Here is a 9293-nt window from a genome sequence, read left to right on the forward strand (position 1 = left end):
ACCACATTGGACCAGGCCCAGATCCAAAACCACTTTATCTAGACTTGTCAAATCAGGACTAGATTATCCTGGAGAGGCAAAAGTTTCTTTAAAACACAGTTTCAAATTTTTGAAACCTACATAGGAAACACAGAAGGGGTTCCAACACCGATTTCCCCTTTATAAAGCTCCACCAAATTGAAAGTTGTCACAGGAGGCGCAACTCCTTGTCCCGCCCCTTAACGCCCATGGTTGCCTATTCATAGTCAGTGAAATGCCCCTCATTAATATTAATACAAAGTGAGAGCATAAAACACATGCCTCTGGTGTGAGAGACCTGGGTTCGATTCCCACTGTGACACATCCACCATTGTGTCCCGCAGCAAGACACTTAACCCCTCGTTGCTCCAGAGGCGTGCGACCTCTGACACAAAAATAGAAATTGTAAGTCGCTTTGGATGAAAATGGATAAAAATGAATAAATGTAATGAAACTACGCACTGGCAGTTCCCCAGTTCATGTTTGTGCTCATGGGTCAGAGTTTGTAAATGAGGCCCAGGGCTGCATCAGAAAAGCCAAATAAATCTCCTTTCCTCGACTGCAATGGAAAACGTCATGAAGTGAAGGAGAATCTCACAAACTACTACAAGAAACACATATATGTGTACTAATTAATAATACAATTGATATACACTTATAAGACCAAGACTAAAACATTTCATTAAGTGCAATAAGTCATATTAACCCACTGCATCTCAAGTAAAAGCCCAGGCTACCTCAGAGGAATTACTTTACAGCTAATAATGTTACATAAGAGTTTTTGAATGGTTCAAGGCTCTCTCTGTTCTAACTTCATAAAAGTGAACTAGTCATTCTCTTTGGTTTTGCTGCGTCTTATACCATCAACTACTTTAAGTCCACTATACAGACAAATGAAAGGAACTTTACTTTTGCAGACTTAGGCCTATATAATATTCACACTTTCTGTTAAACACATATAAAACACACTATTTTATACAAAGAATGTTGGCCTATGTTACTTGGTGATTTGTTTATACTAAAACAAATCCATTTCTTTTAATACACCCTTTTTTAAATATGGTTTTACATTTATATTTAGTGAAAGATGTTTTGTGGGTTGCGCGGTGGTGCAGTGGTTAGCACTGTCGCCTCGCAGCAAGAAGGTCGTGGGTTCAAACCGGCCTTTCTGCAAGTTCTCTCCGGCTTCCTCCCACCGTCCAAAAACATGTGGTCTAGGTTAATTGGTGACCTTAAATGTGAGTGGTTGTTTGTCTATGTGTGGCCCTGCGATGGACTGGCGACCTGTCCAGGGTGTACCCCGATGCCAACTGGGATTGGCTCCAGCCCCCCGCGACCCTGTACGCAGGATAAGCGGCTGGCGATGGATGGAAATATGTTTACTTTCAAAACAGACAGACAGGCTGCTGACATTGGGCCATGTGGCTTGTTGCAGCCATGATAACATCTTGTACGCCGGCTAGCCACAACCATATAAGCATAGTTTGTTAGTGTTAATTGCTGAAAGATGAAATGTATGCAAGTTTAGATTTGCCGTCATCTAAACTTTAGACACCAGAAGAAAAATACTGCACATCCAAAAAGTTACTTTCATACCTCAAAATCAGTGTTTTGTTTAAAACTTCTGCTGAGGTGAAATAATCCTGCTCCTGCAGAGAGAATCCTATTGAGCACGTGCAGATTAAGTGTCATCACTCTAGCTTGTTTCTGACTAGAGAAATTGAGTGTGTTACAATTGCCCCCGGTCTCCCCTAATGCAGGCCGTCTAAAGGTGACAACACGGTGGAAAATATCACTTTATAACCAAGATAGCAAAAAAGCAGATAAGGTTCCTACCAGTCACTAAATAACGGACAGGGTTGTCACATTGAGATGCTCACACTCACCCTCCTGCCCACCCACAGGATTATTCATCAACATGAATCCCAATTGTATGTAAATACAGTGTTTCCCACAGAATGACTGTGCCGAGAGAGAGAGAGAGACGGGGCGAGAGGAGATGCTGAGAGAATATTATATCAAATACGATTTTACTCATTTTAAATAGTAACAAAATCAATGGAAAATCAGCGTTGATAATGTGGCAGGCCGCCACAAATAAATCAGTGTGTGGGAAACGCCCACTGTAGAGGTCATCCAGCAGGATCTTTGCCTTTATGAAGGCGAGGGAGTCAGCATCTGTGACTGAAGTATTAATTTATTTACTGAAGGCTGCAGTAGCTGCAACATTATCCTCACTTTGATCACGTTACAAGACCAGTAACAGCTCCATGGGTCTCAGTTATTGTTGACAGTTTAAGATATATGCATATTAGAAAGTTATGGCAAAAGAGAGAAAAGGCTTAATAGCCAATGGTAACTACATGGTGATCGACCTCCTTTATCCGTCATGGTTAGTGATTTATTATTTTTTATTGTAGAAAACACTTAATGACTTATTTCAACAACCCGAAACATAAAACGGTGCTGAAACAGTATTAGATTACAAAAAAGCCAACAGAAAGGTAATTGTGAGTCTTATTAAAGTATCATAATGTGCGTCTGTATTGCAGGATTTTCTAAATGTGGTTGATGGATTTTATTGTTTGAGTTTGAGAACGTGCGTCACTTTAAATGTTGCCGCCGCAAGGAATTGTGGGACGGCATTCTCTTCTTTCCTTCGTAAAGGATGGTCCGGTGTACCCTATGCTAAAGGAGATGTGAAAGGAAGCATTGAGGCACCTTTCCTCAGCTTTTAGAGAATTCGAACAGCTCTTATCATGGCTGCCACTGAAATACTTCCGGTTCACTTCACTCAGTCAGAACTTTCCTAAGCAAACAAGACCTGTCAGACGCAGCCCTGGTCTTCTGCAGAAAGTTTTCTACAAAGCCCACATCGTTTGCTGGAAACCTCCACAGCCCGAAATGATCACTGGTCAGAACAGGTCTTTGCTCTTCTCACTGATCACACTCTGTCTCTTCCTGTTTGGATCATTTGACCAATAAAGCTTATTTTGGATGTTGCATGTAGTTTTTCAGTCAGAACTTCTCGGCTTTTTTCTCTTGGTTTCCGAGCCGTTCTGAATTCCTGCGTGTTGTTAATCGAACGGCTGCAGCAGCTGGAGGCAGTTTGTCCACACAGTCTGTCAGCAGGGAGATGAACCTCCTCTCAGTTCAATCAGTTCAATTCAAAGAACCTTATTTATCCGTATTTGTGCTGAGCAACAGTGTGTGTACGGTTCCACAAACACAACCCAATATGCTGCACACACACAGAGACACATTACATATGGGTAATAAACAGTTCTAAGTAAATAAGTAAAGTTTCCAAAGTACAATAAATACATGATAATTAGGCAGTAAACCTTAAAAAGATTGAGTTAAAAATAGATAAATAAAGAAATAATATAAATCACCAATCTGGACACAAACATAGATGAATAAGTTAATCAAACATTCATGTTTCCATCAGAAACTCTCTTAGTCCTGAGAGTAGAAGACTGTGAGTGTGTCTGAGGCTATTTGTGTTCCTTTTAGTTCAGCCCTCCTGTTGTAAATACTGATGAGGGGTTCCTGCACCTGCTCGATTATTTTACTGCTCTTTGTTATGATTTTGTTTAGTATGTTTCGATGGAGTGATCCAAACCAGGCTGATATATTTAAAGTTATTAGAGATTCAATAAAACCTTTTGTAAAAAGCTCTCAGGTCTGACTGGTGAACCTGCTGCTGACATTTGGAGAAAATGTTTTCACTGTTTGGTTGGAAGGTAAGTGTGTGATTAATTATTGTCCCGAGGTATCTGTATGATTCAACCCTTTTCTATTGGCTGGTTGTTGCTTAACAGAGGGTATTGAGGTCAAGACACCACTCTGCAAAGATGTCCATCTCAGTCTGTGACTCTCTTAGTGAGTTAGTGGTTTCCATGATCACGGTGTTGTCAGAATATTTAATGTATGTTATACCGGGGTTAGTGCTCTTGCAGTCTTTAGTGTATAGTGTATACAGATCTGTATTACAGAGCCTTGTGGGGCTCCGGTAGAGACCGTCTTGGAAGAAGTGACGACCCTCTGGTGTCCATCTGTCAGAAAAGAGAGGATCCAGAGAATAAGATGTGGGGTCACATCCATTCGGAGCAATTTTTGTCCCATCAGGTGAGGTTGCACTGTGTTAAAAGCACCTGAGAAATCCACAAATACCAGTCTAATGACTGACCTGGTCTTTACAAGAGGGAAATAAGTGTTTAGTATGGCATCATCCACACATATGTAAAATGAAGGTGGTCAGCATGAAAACTGACCTCCTCCTGAAGCTGGGAAAGAATGAGCCTTTCAAAGGCTTTCATTACACACAGCGTTAATGCCACAGGCCGGTAGTCCATACTGAGAAAGGTGAACTGATCCTTGGGAATCTACCCATGGAGCTTCAGCAAAGTGACATCATGTAGTATTTAAATAATATATATTTTGAGATGAAAGCTGCACTTGTAAATATGATTTGTTTTTACCAGCCCCAGGTTCAGTTACTGTAACGTACTGTACAGTGACCGTTCCTAAAAGTCAAAGTAAGTCATGTTGGAGAGACAGTGATTCAGTAAAAAGGGGAGATGGTCAGGATCTCGATTCACAGACAGGAACATGGTAAACATACCTGCTAAACATCAGCATGTTAGCATGCTGGTGCTTAGCTCGAAGCACAGCTGTGCCACAGTACAGCCTCACAGAGCTGCTAGCATGACTGCAGACTCTCAGTCAGGTTTGCAGTGGTTCACTTTTAAAGTGTCATCTCATATTTATTGACCTGTTTTAATGTATCTGATCATCATTTGGCCTTTTTAATATATTTTTAAATATATTGTTTTTTAATTTAGTGGCTCCAGAGAGCGAAGACTCTGAACATGGTGGCAGCGCTGACCTGCTGCTGCGCTAACAGCTGAACCAGTCTGAATTTAGACCTTTTCTGTTGAGGCCCTTTCAGTGCGTAATGCGTCGGAGCCGTCCTTGTACCTGTCTGGTTCTCTGAAGGAACCTGACCTGAGAACCAACGCCTTCTCATGTCAGTGATTCATTGCCGACGCTTTCAGACAGCGTGACAAAGCATAATTATTTTACAACACAAAGGAGGCTAACCCTACCTGCTAGTATGTGCACAACTGTAGGGTTTGCCGGTCGACATGCATAAAGTCAGTGACTGGTTTAGGCACTAACATTTCTGATGGTTATGGTGAGCGTAGGGGGCTTCGGGGGGCTGTCAACACCTTTAAAACGAACGTGGCTAGCTAGCTATCTTGAAGTGCTAGTTAGTTAGCACATCTCGTCTGTACGAGACCCCCCAGACTGTCTCACAGAGATGCTAAAGTATCTGCTAAAGTTTTCTGAAAGTATCGGTATTGGACGCCCTGAGATTTGAACGGACTTGGAGAACTTAACCTAACATGTTTTTGATGGTGGGGGAAACATCCGGAGGAAAACCCACGCAGACACAGGGAGAACAAGCAAACTCCTCACATAAAAGCCATAGGGTTCGAACCCGGGATCTTCTTGCTGTGAGGTCACTGTATCCACTGGACCACTATGCCGCAATTGAAGTGGAATATCAGCCAATGTATTGACCACTTGCCTAAATTGTCCCCCTTTTGCTGCCAAATCAGCCCTGACCCACTGAGGCACTCATCAGAAGCATTATGCAGATAGAACTAGTCTGGGTCCAGGAGCAGGGATGTTCTGATCCGTAGAGGACTGAAAGTCTACATGCAACACTGCTGGTGTGTTGACTTCACATTAAATCCTGTTCGTTCGATTCCAACAACATCAAACTCTTTGTGTTGTCTGCCTGTTCACTGCTGTAGGATTCATGACCACAGTTAGAGTCAAATCATCATCTCTGACCTTTGACCTTTGAAATGAGCCAATCAGAATACTGTCCTTTTGTGATGCAGACAGTTGACTTGAGTGGAGTCACTCACCTGACATGCGACCTTTTCAATTGTGGTGACAGGTCGGTAGCGTTGAGGGCGGTGTTGCTCAACAAGAACAGAGCCAAGTTCAGTGGTGACAGAACGTCGCAAAACGTTTATTTCAACAGAAATGGTGGTGCCTTGAACACCCTGGTGTGTACGCAAGCACACTGCACTTTTTAATACTACTATTTAATACTAAACTATTTAAAAAAAAATTCTGTATTTACAAACTTGTTGCTGCTGATTGGGCAACACCTCGGACACACCCAGCATAGGAGAGAAAACATACCTGAAAGCCCATATGTTTTCTTGAAACAGTGCGCAACGTTGCACACTGTTTCAAGAAAACGTGTCGTTCAATCAGAAAATGTAGCAAACAGGTACAAAGCGTTTTGAGATTGAACTCGCCCCAGTTCCTATTGAGGAGGATTTTCAACTTCATTCACGACACTGCTTCCCATTAAAGCAGGAAGCCCCGCCCTCGCTGTCAAGCACCAATCATGAGCAGCAGGGCGACATGCAGCGCAGCCAATGACACGCTGACTGTGTTAAAAGGGAAGTGAAGCTGAAGGCGTCACTCTGCTGTTCAGACTGACTGACAGTCGACATCCAGACAACATGAAGGCTTCATCTGTGTCTCTGCTGCTCGGTGAGTCCAACACAGAGCTTCTACATCAGAATCAGAAGGAGCTTTATTGCCAAGTAGTTTTTTACACATATGAGAAATCTGCTTTGGTTATAAGGTGCTACACGTAGACAGTGTGCTACACGTATTAAAAATATATATACATTGAATAAACAGAAGCAAGTTATAGTGTTGTAGTAGTTGGTCTCGAGAGCGGTCTTAAGACCAATTTTTGATGGTCTTGGTCTTGTCTCGGTCTCGGACAATAATTGATTTTATTTCAAGACCAGTCAGGACCATAACTTTGGGAAATCAGGGATCAGTAAATTGGTTTTGCATAGTCTGATTTATTTGTTAACAATCTAACTTTGACTGGATGTTTTTGCTTCAAATGGAACCAATAACCCTAATTAAAAATGTGTTTTTACCGTTAATGACTGTCACCCCTATCCGTGATGGTAAACATGGAAAAGGAGTGTTCAATAAAGTTGCCTACGTTGATTTCAGCTTTAGTTTTTGTATGTAGGTGTTTTAGTGGGAATGTGGATCTTTCAGAACAATTTGAGAAGTACCTATGATCTCGTTCAACATTTTATTGTGTGTCATGTAACGTGGGGAACTGGTCTTGGTCTTGACTCAGTCTCGCCCTCCCTCAGTCTTGGTCTCGACTTGGTCTCAGCCCCTAAAAGTCTTGGTCTTGTCTCGGTCTCGATAAATTCTGGTCTTGGTCTTGGTTTGGGGCGTTCTTGACTACAACACTAGCAAGTTATAAAAGAATGATAAAATTTAATAAAAGATAATATTATCTTAATAAACTATGTGCAGAGAAAGAACAACATGGCAGATATTTACTTGTGCATTACTCCGGGTTTGTGTTGTTCAGACGTATTGCAACGGCAGAGGATATTATATTATATAAATATATAAATTGACAAAATATAAAAACATCGAAAAATAACAACAATTAACAACAAGTATGTGCAATGTGCCAGGTTTGTGCATGATATGAAATGAAAAAAGACATTTGCATTATTTGAAAGGGGAGAGTGTCAGTGAGGGACCCGGGCCTTGTTAATGAGGCTAGCTGCAGACGGGTAGAAGCTGTTTTTGTAGCAAGAGGTTTTGGTCCTGATGGACCGCAGCCTCCTGCCAAAGGAGAGAGTCTGAAACAGTTTGTGTCTGGGGTGAGAGGGGTCAGCTGCAATCTTTCCTGCTCGCCTCAGAGTCCTGGAGGCGTACAGGTCCTAAAGTGATGGAAGATTGCAGCCAATCACCTTCTCTGCAGAGCGAATGATGCGCTGCAGCCTGCCCTTGTCCCTGGCAGTGGCAGCAGCGTACCAGATGGTGATGGAGGAGGTGAGGATGGACTCAATGATGGCGGTGTAGAAGTGCACCATCATTGTCTTTGGCAGGCTGAACTTCTTTAGCTGCCGCAGGAAGTATATCCTCTGCTGGGCCTTCTTGGTGAGGGAAGTGATGTTCAGCTCCCATTTGAGGTCCTGGGAGATGATGGTGCCCAGGAAGTGGAAGGAGTCCACAGTGGCGACTGGGAGTCACACAGGATGATGGGGGAGGGTGGGGCTGGGCTCTTTCTGAAGTCCATGACCATCTCCACTGTCTTCTGAGCATTGAGCTCCAGACTGTTCTGGCTGCACCAGGTCACCAGATGGTTGATCTCCAGATGAGCCCAATGAGGGTGGTGTCATCTGCAAACTTAAGGAGCTTGACGGACTGGTGACTGGAGGTGCAGCTGTTGGTATTAAGGCAGAAGAGAAGGGGACGCAGCTCTGAGGTGAACCGGTGCTGATGGTCCTGGAATCACAGACATGACGTGAATTCCCAGCTTCATGTGCTGCTTCCTGTCTGTCAGGAAGTCTGTGATCCAGCTGCAGGTGGAGTCAGGCACATTCAGCTGGGAGAGGATGGTGTTAAAAGCAGAGCTCAAATTCACAAACAGGATCCTGGGTAGGTTCCTGGGGAGTCCAGGTGCTGGAGGATGTAGTGAAGGGCCATGTTTATTGCATCGTCTATGGCCCTGTTGGCTCTGTATGCGGACTGCAAGGAGTCCAGGAGAGGGTCTGTGATGGATTTAAGGTGGGACAACACAAGGCGCTCAAAAGACTTCATTATCACAGATATCAGGGCAACGGTTCTGTGGTCATTTAGTCCCGTGATCCTTGGTTTTTTGGGGACAGGGATGATGGTGAAGGCTTCTAAGCAGGCTGGCACATGGCATGTCTCCAGTGAGGTGTTAAAAATGTCAGTTAACACCGGAGACAGCTGATTGGCACAGTGCTTCAGGATGGATGGGGAGACAGAGTCAGGCCCGGGTGGGGGGTTAGGGGTCGGAGCTGGCTCTTAACAACTGTGTTAATTATCAGGCTCCTCCAACAATGCTCACAGAGTAAGTAGAAAAGGAAAATCAAAAGTGAAAGAAGGAAGAGAGACTTTTTACACAAATTATCTTCATTTTCATAAAGTCACATGTGAGGCTGATAATTCCTGAGCTTCAGCTTTGATATGTTGATGTTGTTACATCCTTTCAGTTTCCCCTGAAACATTTAGCCTAATAAATGATTTCAAATGCTTAGATGACACCAATAATGTATTCAGTAAGTGCAAATGCATATAATCTATAATATAAAAGCATTCTGCCAATAGAAATGATCCTGTGCTTCTGCTGGCAGCTAATTTGGGCTTGTAGATGTGACCAG

This window comes from Micropterus salmoides, unplaced genomic scaffold (genome assembly GCF_014851395.1).
Source record: "Micropterus salmoides isolate LMB-PRFRI ecotype aquatic unplaced genomic scaffold, ASM1485139v1 Ms_hic_scaffold_10, whole genome shotgun sequence".
Taxonomy (NCBI): Eukaryota; Metazoa; Chordata; class Actinopteri; order Centrarchiformes; family Centrarchidae; genus Micropterus; species Micropterus salmoides.